Source organism: Mustelus asterias, chromosome 6, assembly GCF_964213995.1.
Source record: "Mustelus asterias chromosome 6, sMusAst1.hap1.1, whole genome shotgun sequence".
In the NCBI taxonomy this organism is placed as follows: domain Eukaryota; kingdom Metazoa; phylum Chordata; class Chondrichthyes; order Carcharhiniformes; family Triakidae; genus Mustelus; species Mustelus asterias.
In genome coordinates, this window is record NC_135806.1 from 135,190,225 (window position 1) to 135,207,544 (window position 17,320).

Here is a 17,320-nt window from a genome sequence, read left to right on the forward strand (position 1 = left end):
CCTCCCATCCATTGACTCTGCCTACACTTCCCGCTGTCTCGGAAAAGCAGCCAGCATAATTAAGGACACCACGCATCCCGGACATTCTCTCTTCCACCTTTTGCCGTCGGGAAAACGATACAAAAGTCTGAGGTCACACACCAACCGACTCAAGAACAGCTTCTTCCCTGCTGCTGTCAGACCTTTGAATGGACCTACCTTGCATTAAGTTGATCTTTCTCTACACCCTAGCTATGACTGTAACACTACATTCTGCACTCTCTCCTTTCCTTCTCTATGAATGGTATGCTTTGTCTGTATAGCGCGCAAGAAACAATACTTTTCACTGTATGTTAATTCATGTGACAATAATAAATCAAATCAAAATCAAATCAAATCAATGGCTTGGATGAAGGGACTGAAGGTAAGGTTGCTACATTTGTTGACAATGCAAAGATAGTGAGGAGAGTAAATTGTGAAGAGGATGGTGGCATGGTGGCACAGTGGTTAGCACTACTGCCTCTCAGCGCCAGGGACCCGGGTTCGATTCTCCGGCTTGGGTCACTGTCTGTGTGGAGTTTGCAAATTCTCCCCGTGTCTGCGTGGGTTTCCTCCGGGTGCTCCGGTTTCATCTCACAGTCCGAAAGGTATACAGGTCAGATTGATTGGCCATGCTAAATTTTAAAGTTTATTTATTAGTGTCGTCAGTAGGCTTACATTAACACTGCAATGAAGTTACTGTGAAAATCCCCGAGTCGCCATACTCTGGCACCTGTTCGGGTACACTGAGGGAGAATTTAGCATGGCCAACACATCTAACCAGCACGTCTTTCGGACTGTGGGAGGAAACTGGAAAATTGCCCCTTGGTGTCCAAAGGTGTGCAGGTTAGATGGATTTGCCATACTAAATTGCCCCTTTATGCCAAAGATGTGCGGGTTAGGTCAATTAGCCATGTTAAATTGCTCCTTACTGTCCAAAGATGTGTAGGTTAGGTGGATTGGCCGTGCTAAATTGCCCCTTAGTGTCCAAAGTTGGGGGATTAGTGCTATAAATATGTGGGGTTACGGGGGTAGGGCCTGGGTGATAGGTTCTGTCGGAAAATAAGTGCAGACTCCATGGGCCGAATGGCCTCCTTCTGCACTGGAGGGATTCTATGATTCTAGGACGTAAGGAGGCTACAAAGGGACACAGACTGGTTAAGTGAGTAGGCAGAAACTGCCAAGTGGATTGTAATGTCGGTCAACATAAAATTCTCAAATTTGACAGAAGGAATAAAAAGAAGCATATCATCTAAATAGTGAGAGATTGCAGAGTCCTGAGATGCAGAGGGATCTGGGTGTCCTGGTGTATGAATCACAACAGGCTAGTACACAGGTACATCAAGCTAATGAAGGCTAATGGAATATCATTGAATTATTGAATCCCTACAGTGCAGAAGGAGGCCATTCGGCCCATCGAGTCTGCACTGACCACAATCTCACCCAGGCCCTATTTCTGTAACCCCGCACATATTTACCCTGCTTAACCCCCCTGACACTAGGGTCAATTCAGCATGGCCAATCAACCTAACCCGCACCCAAAGGAAATCCACGCAGACACGAGGAGAACACGCAAACTCCACACAGACAGTGACCCAAGGCTGGAATCGAACCTGGCCCCGTGAGGCAGTAGTGCTAACCACTGTGCCACCATGCCTCCCCTAATCACTGTGCCATCCCGTAACTGCACCTCCTCTGTATGGCTGCTTCTGCTCCCACAAAGGCTGGGTGGGTGGGGTCCGCGGGGGCTAGACATTGCGATGGAGGGAAATACTAAAATAGTCACTTATTGTGAGAAAAGATTACAAAAGCAGGGAGGTTATGGTTCAGTTGTACAGGGAATTGGTGAGACCACATCTGGAGTACTGGGTACCGTACCTTATTGAAGGAAAGATATAAATGCGTTACAAGCAGTTCTGAGAAGGTTTACCAATCCAATACCAGCAATAGACGGGTTGTTTTATGAGGAAAGGTTGAAGAGGCTAGGCTTGTATCTGCTGGAGTTTAGAAGAGTTTAAGATTCTGAGGAGTATTGACAGGATGGATGTGGAGAGGATGTTTCCTCTTGTGGAAGAGTCTAGAATCAGGTGTCACTCATTTAAGACAGAGATTTGAAGAATTTTTTTCTCTCAGAGGGTGATGAATCTCATAGAATCCCCATAGTGCAGAAGGAGACCATTCGGCCCATCGAGTCTGCACCGACCACAATCCTACCCAGGCCCGATCCCCATAACCCCATGCATTTACCCTAGCTAGTCCCCCTGACACTAAGGGGCAATGTAGCACGGCCAATCCACCTAACTCGTGCATCCGTGGACTATGGGAGGAAACCGGAGCACCCGGAGGAAACTCACGCAGACACGGGGAGAACGTGCAGACTCCACACAGACAGTGACCCAAAACGGGAATCGAACCCGGGTTCCTGGCGCTGTGAGGCAGCAGGGCTAACCACTGTGCCACCGTGCTGCCCTCTTTGGGGAGTCTTTGGAACTCTCTTCCTCAAAAGGCAGTGGAAGCAGAGCCTTTGAATATTTTTAAGGCAGAGCGAGATAGATTCTACATTAACAAGGGGGGGTGAAAGGTTATTGGGGGTCGGCAGGAATGTGGGGTCGAAGTTACAATCAGATCCGCCATGATAGTATTGAATGGTGGAGGCAGGCTCGAGGGGCTGAATGCCTATTCCTGCTCTGAATTTGTTTATCTGTATGTTTGCAGGTGTAGGTACACCCACAGTGCTGTTAGGGAGGGAAAGCCAGGATTTTGACCCAGCGACAGTGAAGGAACAGTGATATATTTCCAAGTCATGATGGTGAGTGACTTGGAGGGGAACCTCCAGGTGCTGGTGTTCCCATGTGTCTGCTGCCCTTGTCCTTCCAGATGGTAGAGGTTGTGGGTTTGGAAGGTGCTGGTGAAGGAGACTTGCTGAGTTGCTGCAGTGCATCCAGTCGATGCTACACATGGCTACCACTGTGCGTCGGTACTGGAGGGAGTGGAAGTTCTCTCATCCCCGAGTTAAATCCATTGGGATTCATATATTTTTTCCAATGGGATACAGGAGATTGCTTTCACATTCTTGGCTCTCGTCCAATGAAGCTCGTAAAGTTTAAAATTGCAGTGGGGAATAAAGCTTCGGTGTTCAAACTTCTGATTATATAGATGTTTTTTACAGGAGCGCTACTTATTTCTCTCTTCCCCCCATGGCCCCTCTGCCCCACCCCAGAATTAAGCTGTGAAATTCCCTCTGTTTTTGGGACACCCCTCCTCCCTCCCCATCCACTGCCGCCATGTGTCAATAACAACAACAGCTTTTATTTACATAGCGCCTCTAATGCGGCAAATTCTCCTAATTCACGCGGCAGATCGTGGTAATGTCACGGAACTTGGTAATTATCCGGGGGGCACATGTTCAAATCCAATGGCCGCTAGTGGTTAATAAAACTCTAATATAAAGCCACTCTCAGGAAGTGTGCCCATAGAATCATAGAACCGCCACAATGCAGAAAGAGGCCATTCGGCCCGTTGAGTCTTCACTGACTCTCTGAAAGAGCGCCCCCTCCAGGCCCTCCTTTCCGCCCTACCCCCCTAACCCCGCATATTTACAATGGCCAATCAACCTAACCTACACATCTTGAGATGCTAATGTTTTACCCTCCTGGCGGTTTGTAGGCTGGGGAGGGGTGACTGTGAGGAGGGTGGGGAGTGGGCGGGGCGTGGGCGGGGAGGGGGGAGAGGTGACTGTGAGGTGGGTGGGGAGTGGGCGGGGGGGGGGGAGAGGTGATTGTGAGGTGGGTGGGGAGTGGGCGGGGAGGGGGGAGAGGTGACTGTGAGGTGGGTGGGGAGTGGGCGGGGGGGGGAGAGGTGACTGTGAGGTGGGTGGGGAGTGGGCGGGGAGTGGGCGGGGAGGGGGAGAGGTGACTGTGAGGTGGGTGGGGAGTGGGCGGGGAGGGGGGAGAGGTGACTGTGAGGTGGGTGGGGAGTGGGCGGAGGGGGGGGAGAGGTGACTGTGAGGTGGGTGGGGAGTGGGCGGGGAGTGGGCAGGGAGGGGGGAGAGGTGACTCTGAGGTGGGTGGGGAGTGGGCGGGGAGGGGGGAGAGGTGACTGTGGGGTGAGTGGGGAGTAGGCGGGGGCGGGGGGTGACTGTAGAATTTCTCGGACGGCCTTCTCACCAGGTTCTTGTTCCCCCAACATCTGTAGTTTTACACCTGGATGAGTGAGCCCTGCATCATAGAAACATAGAAACTAGAAGCAGGAGGAGGCCATTCAGCCCTTCGAGCCTGCTCCGTCATTCAATTTGATCATAGCTGATCATCAAATTCAGTATTCCGATCCTCCATTCCCTCGCCCCCCCCATATCCTGTAATCCCTTTAGCCCCAAGTGCTATATCTAATTTCCTCTTGAAATCAGATAACAATCAACTGAGGCCTACAAAGTTCTGGCTCCTGTGGGGGTTCGCTCCTGAATTATTTTTGTCGCAGTTTGGATCAAAGATGCTTCTTGCCAGGCCATCTCAGGGGGCAGTGAAGAGTTAACAACATTGCTGTGGGTCTGGAGTTACATGTAGGCCAGGCTAGGTAAAGACGGCCAATTTCCTCTCAAAACCCCAGCCGTCCTCTGCCTGTTGTCCCTGGTTTCCATCTCCCACACACTTACCTGGCCCTTACACACGCATTGCTTGCAGTCCCCACCCTGTCGACCACAGCTTACAATCATAGGGTGGGATCTTACAACCTCACTCGTCCCGAAACCGTAAAATCTCGCTCAAGGTCAAAAGACCTTCCCATTGTCTGCCTCTCACCCGCTCTGATTCTCGTGGCAGGCAGGGCGATAAAACTCTGGCCATAGAATCCTACAGTGCAGAAGGAGGCCATTCGACCCATCGAGCCTGCACAGACAACAATACCCACCCAGGTCCTATCCCCGTAACCCTATGTATTTCCCCTGCCACCAAGGGGCAATTTAGCATGGCCAATCCATCCAACTTGCACATCTTTTGGACTGTGGGAGGAAACCGGAGCACCCGGAGGAAACCCACGCAGACACGAGGAGAATGTACAGACTCCGCACAGACAGTGCCCCAAGCCGGGAATTGAACCTGGGTTCCTGGCGCTGTGAGGCAGCAGTGCTAACCATTGTGCCGCTTTTCTTCCCTGCAAAAGTTAAATCCCACTAGCTGTGTTCCCAGAATCTTGACTCGGGCCTCTGGGTCACCATTCCAGTAACGTCATGGGGAGGCGATGGCCGAGTGTTATTATTGCTGGGGTATTAATCCAGAAACTCAGCTAATGTTCTGGGGACCCGGGTTCGAATCCCGCCACGGCAGATGGTGGAATTTGATTTCAATAAAAAATATCTGGAATTAAGAATCTACTGATGACCATGAAACCATTGTCGATTGTCGGAAAAACCCATCTGGTTCACTCATGTCCTTTAGAGAAGAAAATCTGCCGTCCTTACCCGGTCTGGCCTACATGTGATCCCAGAAACACAGCAACGTGGTTGACTGTTAAATACCCTCTGAAATGGCCTTGCAAACATTTCGGATCCAAACTGTGACAGAAATAATTCAGACCAAGATGGACTGCGGTGGTTCCAGGAGGTGCCTCACCATCACCTTCAAGAACAGTTCAGGATGGACAACAAACCCTGGCCTTGCCAACAACACCCACATCCCACGAAAGAATAAAATAAAAGGAATCAAAGAAAATTTGACACCAAGCCACTTCAGGCAAGTGACAGAAAGCTTGGTCAAAGAGGCAGATTGTAGGGAGGGCCGTGAAGGAAGAGGGTGAGGGAATGAGGCAAACACCCAAAGAGTGGTGAGCCTTTGGAATTCATTACCACAGGAAGTAGTTGATGCCAAAACATTGCATGTATTCAAGAGGTGGCTGGATCTAGCACTTGGGGGCGAATGAGATCAAAGTTTATGGGGAGAAAGCAGGATTAGGCTATTGAGTTGGATGATCAACCATGATTCTGATGATTCTGGGCATAGGTTTAAGGTGAGAGGGGGAATACAAAGTGTCCAGAGGGGCAATTTTTTCACACAGAGGGTGGTGAGTGTCTGGAACAAGCTGCCAGAGGTAGTAGTAGAGGCGGGTACAATGTTGTCTTTTAAAAAGCATTTAGATAGTTACATGGGTACGATGGGTATAGAGGGATATGGGCCAAATGCGGGCAATTGGGACTAGCTTAGGGGTTTTTAAAAAAAGGGCGGCATGGACAAGTTGGGCCAAAGGGTCTGTTTCCATGCTGTAAACTTCTATGACTCTATGACTTTATGAATGGCGGAGCAGGCTCGAAGGGCTGAATGGCCTCCTCATGCTCCTATCTTCTATGTTTCTATGTTTTTATGACACGGGCAGGAGAAGTTTTGAATGAGCTGAGGTTTACAGATGGCGGAATGTGGCAGCCAGGAATGTGTCGGAATGTTGGAATTGGCAAATCCAGGAGGGATTCGACAACAGATGAGCGAATAGGCATCGCTCTTGTGCCACCTGTTGTGGGGTGGATTGGGTTGAGGGATCTGTCATTTCCCTCTGACGCTGAGTGACTCAGTTCTCTGTCACTGACTGCAGGGAGCAGTGGGGGTGGGGTGGAGGAGGGGGGAGGTGGTGATATGTGTGGGGGCGGGGGGTGGCGGGGGGTGGGGTGGGTAGCCGGGGGGGGGTGGGTTATTCCTGCAGCTGCTCCTCACGCTGTTCCCGGGCGGTGTCTCCGAGCACCTTGTTTAAGCAGCTGCTATTGCACATGGCAAGGGAAACTATTCCAGTAACGCACAATGCTTCATACCATTGGCTGCATCAACTGATAGTACGAGGGGACAAATGCCCTGTCAGTTACTGCAGTGACACACACTCTCACACACACACACACACACACTCTCACACACACACACACACACACACTCACACACACACACACACACACTCTCACACACAGTAAACTCACACACACTCTCACACACACTCTCACACACACACACTCTCACACACACAGTAAACTCACACACACTCACACTCACACACACTCTCACACACACACACACACACACACTCACACACACACACACACACACACTCACACACACACAGTAAACTCACACACACTCACACTCACACACACTCTCACACACACACTCTCACACACAGTAAACTCACACACACACACTCACACACACTCACACTCACACACTCTCACACACACACACTCTCACACACACAGTAAACTCACACACACTCACACTCACACACACTCTCACACACACACACACACACACTCACACACACACACACACACTCTCACACACACACACTCACACACACACACACACACTCTCACACACACACTCTCACACACACACTCTCACACACACACTCTCACATACAGTAAACTCACACACAGTAAACTCACACACACACACTCACACACTCTCACACACACACACGCACACACAGTAAACTCACACACAGTAAACTCACACACACACACTCACACACTCTCACACACAGTAAACTCACACACACACACTCTCACACACACACTCTCACACACACACACGCACACACAGTAAACTCACACACAGTAAACTCACACACACACACTCACACACTCTCACACACAGTAAACTCACACACACACACTCTCACACACACACTCTCACACACACACTCTCACACACAGTAAACTCACACACAGTAAACTCACACACACACACTCACACACTCTCACACACACACTCACACACACACACACACACACTCACACACACACTCTCACACACACACTCACACACACACACACTCACACACAGTAAACTCACACACACACACTCTCACACACACACTCTCACACACACACTCTCACACACAGTAAACTCACACACACTCACACTCACACACACTCTCACACACAGTAAACTCACACACACACACACACTCTCACACTCTCACACACAGTAAACTCACACACACACACTCACACACACTCTCACACACACACACACAGTAAACTCACACACACACACTCTCACACACAGTAAACTCACACACACTCACACACACACTCTCACACACAGTAAACTCACACACACACACTCTCACACACAGTAAACACACACACACACACTCACACACACAGTAAACACACACACACTCACACACACAGTAAACTCACACACACTCACACACACAGTAAACTCACACACACAGTAAACTCACACACACACGCACACACACTCTCACACACAGTAAACTCACACACACACACTCTCACACACAGTAAACTCACACACACTCTCACACACAGTAAACTCACACACACACACACACTCTCACACACAGTAAACTCACACACACACACTCTCACACACAGTAAACTCACACACACACACTCACACACACACACAGTAAACTCACACACACACTCACACACACACACACACAGTAAACTCTCTCACACACACACACAGTAAACCCACACACACACACTCACACACACACACAGTAAACTCACACACACACACTCACACACACACACACAGTAAACTCACACACACACACTCACACACACACAGTAAACTCACACACACACACTCTCACACACACACACACACACAGTAAACTCTCTCACACACACACACAGTAAACTCACACACACACACTCACACACACACACACAGTAAACTCTCTCACACACACACACAGTAAACTCACACACACACACAGTAAACTCACACACACACACTCACACTCACACACACAGTAAACTCTCACACACACACACACAGTAAACTCACACACACACAGTAAACTCACACACACACACACTCACACACAGTAAACTCACACACACACACTCACACACAGTAAACTCACACACTCTCACACAGTAAACTCACACACACACTCTCACACACACAGTAAACTCACACACACACTCTCACACACTCACACACAGTAAACTCACACACACGCTCTCACACACACAGTAAACTTCACACACACACTCTCACACACAGTAAACTCACACACACTCTCACACACAGTAAACTCACACACACACTCACACACACAGTAAACTCACACACACACTCACACACACAGTAAACTCACACACACACTCTCACACACAGTAAACTCACACACACACACTCTCACACACAGTAAACTCACACACACACACACACACACACAGTAAACTCACACACACACACACACACACACACAGTAAACTCACACACACACACTCTCACACACAGTAAACTCACACACACACACTCTCACACACAGTAAACTCACACACACACACACACACACAGAGTAAACTCACACACACACACACAGTAAACTCACACACACACACACACACACAGTAAACTCACACACACACACTCTCACACACAGTAAACTCACACACACACACTCTCACACACAGTAAACTCACACACACACACACACACACACACAGTAAACTCACACACACACACACAGTAAACTCACACACACACACACACACACACAGTAAACTCACACACTCACACACACACTCTCACACACAGTAAACTCACACACACAGTAAACTCACACACACAGTAAACACACACACACACACTCTCACACACAGTAAACTCACACACACGCACACACACTCTCACACACAGTAAACTCACACACACACACTCACACGCACGCACACACACGCACACACACTCTCACACAGTAAACTCACACACACACACACACACTCACTCACACACACTCTCACACACACACACTCTCACACACACACACTCTCACACACACTCACTCACTCACGCAAACTCACACTCACACATGCAGACCACACACTCACACTCACTTACACACACATTCACACACACATACATTCACTCATACACATGCAGACACACACGCAGACACACAAAAACACACAGACACACATACACTCACACAAATTCAGTAGAATTCCGGCGTTATAGTCAGTGACACAGGCACACACATGCAGACACACAAGAACAAACGTACACACAAAGACCCCACACACTGAGCCAAATATACACTGATATAGACATGCACACGTGGACACACTGAGATACACACACTGGTATACACATCATACAGATACACACATTCAGACACACACAGCCACCGACAGACACAATCACTCAGACACACAGCACTTGACATTCCTTTGATTATGAATGTCTGACAGTTGAAATGCAGAGCGCTGTCTCCTGTTTATCTGAGCTGGGTTCATGATTGGCCAGAATCAAATCTAGCCTCGGAACAGGAAACGCCATCACTCCTAGCTATTTACAAATAACATGATGCTTCATGTTAACATCAAATCTGGGAATAAATCAGGAATTCCGCTATCTCCTGACATCTGCTCAACACATACTTTTCAAAGAATCAACATTCTCCGGAAACATCTCAGTGACCACATCCCTCATTGAGCAATGTTTTCAATGAATCAAACTGAACTCACTTCAGACTATTGGACACACTGGGTGGGACTCCATGGCCTCGCTCATCCCGAAACTGTAAAATCCTGCCCGAGGTTAACGGAGCTTCCCATTGTCTGCCCCGTGCCCACTCCCATTCCCGTGGCAGGTGGGGAGGTAAGATTCTGGCCATTTTATATATTCTCCAAGTCTCTGGAAGGGAAGGTCGAAGGTTACTGGGCCTGGGAGGGAGCATTCCTTTGCAATTGATGCGGATTGGGTCTGTGAATGGAGCTCAGGATTCCCAGGGTGCTCTGCAAGTTGTGCCCAGGCTCACCCAGGCCTCCATTTTCTAAGAGCCGTTGAATGGGATGGCACGGTGGCACGGTGGTTAGCACTGCTGCCTCACAGCGCCAGGGACCTGGGGTCAATTCCCGGCTTGGATCATTGTCAGTGCGGAGTCTGCACGTTCTCCCCGTGTCTGCGTGGGTTTCTGTAATAAGTCTTCGGAGGCAGATGTCCCTTCACCAAAATCCATTTATTTACAATTCTAACAGCAGTAGACAGAGTGCTCGCAGTCAGCAGTCTACCCCCAGGGGTGTCAGAGGAACTGACACACCCGGTTAATTACGAGGCACAGACTCCTTGATTGGTCCATCAGTTGAATCCTCAATCAGGGAGCTCATAATCCAATAGGCCAACCTCAATGACCTGATTGAAGTCATGACAGGTTCCTCTGGGTCAACCGGTTTTGTCCCAAAGTCCAAAAGACTTTGGAGAGGTGATGGTGAATGGCACTCATTTTTATTCATGAGTGGGACATGGGCGTCACTGGCTGGCCAGCATTTATTGCACATCCCTAGTTGCCTGAGGGCAGTTGAGAGTCAACCACATTGCTGTGGCTCTGGAGTCACATGTAGGCCAGACCAGGTAAAGACGGCAAATTTCCTTCCCTAAAGGACATTAGTGAACCAGATGGGTTTTTCCAACAATCAACAATGGTTTCATGGTCATCAGTAGATTCTTAATTCCAGATTTTTAAAATTGAATTCAAGTCCTCCATCTGCCATGGCGGCATTCGAACCCGGGTCCCCAGAAGATCAGCTGCGTTTCTGGAATTAATAGTCTAGCAATAATACCACTAAGTCACCACCTTCTTGACAAGAACATAGGGACCAGAGGAGGCCATTCAGCCCCTCAAGCACAATTCAGTCATAGTTGATTCCTACCTCAACCCTACTTACCCATCTTAGCTCCACATCCTTTAGCCAACAGAAATGAAGTGGAAACAGGTAAAGGCAGCAGAGTGTTGGATGGGGTGAAGTGGACAGGGGTGGGTGCTGGCATTGGGAGGGGGACTGCAGGGGGGCTTGGCAAGATGAATGCAATTATGGAGTCTGGAGAGAGCAAGACAGCAGTTCAGAACCTCAGCAGCAGAGGCTCAGGCGGAGTTAAACAAACTTGACTCACATCAATCCAAGGACTAGGCTGCCTTACCCTGAGGGCCAAATATCATGATGTGGAGAGGCCGGCGTTGGACTGGGGTAAACACAGTAAGGGTTTTAACAACACCAGGTTAAACTCCATCAGGTTACCTGTTGGACTTTAACCTGGTGTTGTTAAAACTCTTACTGGGCCAAATATCAGCCAGAGTTTGCGATGAATTCTATCCTGCCTGAACGACTGTCTCACAAAAACTGAACTGTAAACTGGAGTTGATTTGTGGTCCACACTAAAGAGTCCAATAGATAAGCAAACAAAAGACAAACTTCACTTTTTGTCACGACTTGGCAAGTTGACACCGGCAAGCCAGTGTGAACCAGTCTGCCGGGGTTATTGATGGCAAAACACTCACTCTGCAAACCAATGCCCCAACAGATGGGTTGATGCCTGTTCCACAAAGCAGGGCAACTTGACCATTTGTTTGTGTTTGCAAAAGGCTCGCCCCTCGTTCAATTTCATCAGGACCCCAGCAGACGAAGTTACTGTGAAAATCCCCCAGTCGCCACACTCCAGCGCCTGTTCGGGAACACTGAGGGAGAATCTAGCATGGTCAATCCACCTAACCAGCACGTCCTTTGGACTGTGGGAGGAAACCAGAGGAAACCCACACAAACACGGGGAGAATGTGCAAAGTCCGCACAGACAGTCACCCAAGGTCCTGAGGGATAGGATTTATGACTATTTAGAAAGATGCAGCTTAATCCGGGATAGTCAACACGGATTTGTGAAGGGTAAGTCTTGCCTCACAAATTTGATTGAATTTTTTGAGGAGGTAACTAAGTGTGTTGATGAAGGTAGGGCAGTTGATGTCATATACATGGATTTTAGTAAGGCGTTTGATAAGGTCCCCCATGGTCGGCTCATGAAGAAAGTAAGGAGGTGTGGGATAGAGGGAAATTTGGCCGATTGGATAAGTAACTGGCTATCTCATAGAAGACAGAGGATGGTGGTGGATGGAAAATTTTCAGACTGGAGACCAGTTACCACAAGGATCAGTGCTGGGTCCTCTGCTATTTGTGATTTTTATAAATGACTTGGAGGAGGGGGCTGAAGGGTGGATCAGTGAATTTGCTGATGACACCAAGATTGGTGGAGTAGTGGATGAGGTGGAGGGCTGTTGTAGGCTGCAAAGAGACATTGATAGGATGCAGAGATGGGCCGAAAAATGGCAGATGGAGTTTAACCCTGATAAGTGCGAGGTGATTCATTTTGGTAGGACAAATTTGAATGCGGATTACAGGGTCAAAGGTAGGGTTCTGAGGAATGTGGAGGAACAGAGAGATCTTGGGGTTCATAGCCACAGATCTCTGAAGGTTGCCACTCAAGTGGATAGAGCTGTGAAGAAGGCCTATAATGTGTTAGTGTTTATTAACAGGGGGCTTGAGTTCAAGAGCCGTGGGGTTATGCTGCAACTGTACAGGACCTTGGTGAGACCACATTTGGAATGTTGTGTGCAGTTCTGGTCACCTCACTATAAGAAGGATGTGGAAGCACTGGAAAGAGTGCAAAGGAGATTTACCAGGATGCTGCCTGGTTTGGAGGGTAGGTCTTATGAGGAAAGGTTGAGGGAGCTAGGGCTTTTCTCTTTAGAGCGGAGGAGGTTGAGAGGCGACTTAGTAGAGGTTTATAAGATGATGATGGGGATAGATAGAGTGGACGTTCAGAGATTATTTCCTCGGGTGGATGTAGCTGTTACTAGGGGGCATAATTATAAGGTTCGTGGTGGAAGATATAGGAGGGATGTACGAGGTAGGTTCTTTACTCAGAGAGTGGTTGGGGTGTGGAATGGACTGCTTGCTGTGACAGTGGAGTCGGACACTTTAGGAACTTTCAAGCGGTTATTGGATAGGCACATGGAGCACACCGGGATGATAGGGAGTGGGATAGCTTGATCTTGGTTTCAGAAAAGGTTCGGCACAACATTGTGGGCCGAAAGGCCTGTACTGTGCTATGTTCAAGCTGGGAATCTTACCTGGGTCCCTGGCACTGTGAAGCAGCAGTGCTAACCACTGTGCCACCGTGCCGCCCAGAGCAGAGAAGGCTGAGGGGGACCTGATCAAGGTGTATAAAATTATGAGGGACGTAGATTAGGGTGGCACAGTGGTTAGCACTGCTGCCTCACAGCGCCAGGGACCCGGGTTCAATTCCGGCCCCGGGTTACTGTCAGTGTGGAGTCTGCACGTTCTCCCCGTGTCTGCTTGGGTTTCCTCCGGGTGCTCTGGTTTCCTCCCACAGTCCAAAGATGTGCAGGTTACATGGATTGGCCATGATAAATTGACCCTCAGTATCCAAAGATAGACAGGTTAGGAGGATTAGCCATGGTAAATATGTACGGGATTAAGTGGATAGGGTGGGAGAGAGGGCCTGGGTGAGAGAGTTGGTGCAGACTCGATGGGCCGAATGGCCTCTTTCTGCACTGTGGGGATTCTATGATTCTCTGAAATGCAGAAAGTTCGGGGAACAGAAAGGGGTTTCATTGCCGTTTTGTCACGCGCATCTGTGTTAGATGCTCCCAAATGGGCGGGGCCATCAGCATTGTGGATTCCAGGCACTGGGATCCCTGAAATCCCTGACGGTGTCAGAAATTTGATTGGCGTTTCCCCGCGGGCTCATACACCAGCTCAACTGGTCTCCACTTACCCCCCGAAGCAAAGATTCTCCTCACGCCAAGAATGGCTCCCAACATCGTAACCCGCTGTCGGAATGGGCAGCGATAGTGGAGCTATCACTTACACCCTCGTGTTAACTCACCCAGAGATAGCCTGTGCTGGGCTCCAGCCTTTTCATCGCAGAGGAAGTGCCTCCCCTCTGTCACCAGCACAGCACGCGATACCGGCAGCCCCGCTTGCACTCTCCCCCCCAGGCAGGAGAAGGTGGCTCTGACCCTTGGTTTCAGTGGTGCCGTATCATATTAGCCACCGGGCGAGTGAGCTCGCCGGACAGACTGGCCCCTGTTCTACATTGCAAGCGGCCGTCCAAAGCCCTTCCTGGCCCTGCAGTGCTGAAATTCAAATGGAAAATTCCAGTCTATCGTCACAAAGGGGACTGAAACCCGACAGCACAATGAGGTCGGAAAATGAGAAAAGGGATCAGCGAGTCAGCTGAAATGGGTCAGCGTTCAGCACACAATAGGTGAACCTATCGGTGAAACCTTAGCCAGGAGGAGGGTATTCGAGTCATTATCAGAATCTGTGCCTGTCCCTGCTCCACGATACAGTACAATCTCCACCCATACCTTTCATATTTTCATCTCCGCTCCTCTCTTAGTGTGACTTTCACTACAGCATTTCTTTTTAACATCGCAGTGATACCTACACTTCAACCATGATGTGGAGATGCCGGCGTTGGACTGGGGTGGGCACGGAAAGAAGTCTCACAACACCAGGTTCGAGCGCTGCTCCTTCATCAGGTGAGTGAGGTTGTACAGTCTCACCCGATGAAGGAGCAGCGCTCCAAAAGCTCTTTAACCTGGTGTTGTGAGACTTCTTGCTGTCCACTTCAGCATTAAGTTTATTTGTTAGTGTCACAAGTAAGGCTTACATTAACGCTGCAATGAAGTCATTGTGAAAATTCCCCGGTTGTCACACTCCGGTGCCTGTTCGGGTACACTGAAGGAGAAGTTAGCACGGCCAACGCACCAAACCAGCATGTCTTTCGGACTGTGGGAGGAAACCAGAGCACCCGGAGGAAACCCACGCAAACACGGGGAGAACGTGCAGACTCCGCACAGACTGGGAATCGAACCCTGGTCCCTAGCGCTGTGAGGCAGCAGTGCTAACAACTGTGCCACCGAGTAACCTGGGATCTGCGAATAGTTAAAGACTACAAATAAATGGTTTACATTTAAATATACAAGTCTCAAGATTTCATTGTCGAGACATCTAAAGAGCCCTTACTGCAACACAAACTTCTTTTTTGTAAATGATGTTGGCTGAGGGGTAAATATGGGGAGAAGTCCCTTGTACTCTCTGGAATGGAGACCTCCCAACGAGAGGGCTTCAGTTTAACAACTTAACCGAGAGACAACACTCTGACAGTGCGCCACTCTCTCCGCACTGCACTGAGAGAGTGACAGCCTAGATTCACAGCTCAAGTCTCCGGAAGGAGATTTGAACCCACAGCTGTCGCCTCAGAGGAGAGGCACTACTGTATAATAATGGGGCTGGGTGTGGCACTGGGCAAGGGTAAATGTTGATGGATACCTATAAATGGGGCAAACATTCCTGGCTGCTACTGCTGACCACTGAAGGTTCCAGATTTTAATGAAGAATTGAAAGAGATCTTCGCTGTATTTCATTCAGATGCAGTGTGGTTCTCACAACTATGAAGAAACCGCCGAGCAGGAAAAACATTATTTTATTTCATTAGAGCTCAGGGATTATTGCATTGACTGTTCCCTTTGCAATTGCACAACAGTGCGGGTTAGTAACACTGACAGCTGTTAATGCCACCTCACATTGTGGTTACGCTGCAATGTGAGTCTCTTGGTCCATATGGCAACTCCGTCTGTTTGTGACGTATATTTTTTATTTGATTATGGGTGGCACGGTGGCACAATGGTTGGCACAGCTGCCTCACAGCGCCAGGGACCCGGGTTCGATTCCCGGCTTGGGTCACTGTCTGTGCGGAGTCTGCACGTTCTCCCCGTGTCTGCGTGGGTTTCCTCCGGGTGCTCCGGTTTCCTCCCACAGTCCAAAAGATGTGCGGGTTTGGTGGATTTGCCATGCTAAATTGCCCCTTAGTGTCCCGGGATGTGTAGGTTAGAGGGATTAGTGCGGTAAATATGTGGGGTTATGGGGACAGGGCCTGGGTGGGATTGTTGGTGCAGACTCGATGGGCCAAATGGTCTCCTTCTGCACTGTAGGGATTCTATGATGTGTCAAAAGTAGGTTTACATTAACACTGCAATGAAGTTACTGTGAAAATCCCCCATTCGCCACACTCCGGCGCCTGTTTGGGTACACTGAGGGAGAATTTAGCATGGTCAATGCACCTAACCAGCACGTCTTTTAGACTGTGAGAGGAGACTGGAGCACCCAAAGGAAACCCACACAGACACGGGGAGAACGTGCAGACTCCTCATAGACAGTGACCCAAGCCGGGAATCGAACCCAGGTTCCTGGCACTGTGAGGCAGCAGTGCTAACCACTGTGCCACCCTAATTGAAAATTGAAAACTTTGAATTGAATTTAGATTGAAAATCTCATCACAAATCGCCATGACATAGATCATCGCTCCAGCTCCTCTACAGGTGGGAAACAGGCCTGAATCAAAAAAAGTGCATTGTTGAGTTGCAGGGTCTGTCTGGGAAGGGGGGAGGCCATTAAAGGATTCCTTTAAAAGACCTATCCAACTCG

The 17,320-nt window shown here is 49.2% G+C and overlaps 1 protein-coding gene across 2 annotated transcripts in view; it reads right to left on the reverse strand.

Moving 5' to 3' along the window:
• The window catches only part of palld (palladin, cytoskeletal associated protein), a 460,036-nt gene that overhangs the window by 320,229 nt on the left and 122,487 nt on the right, over positions 1-17,320 (reverse strand). The window lies entirely within an intron of this gene.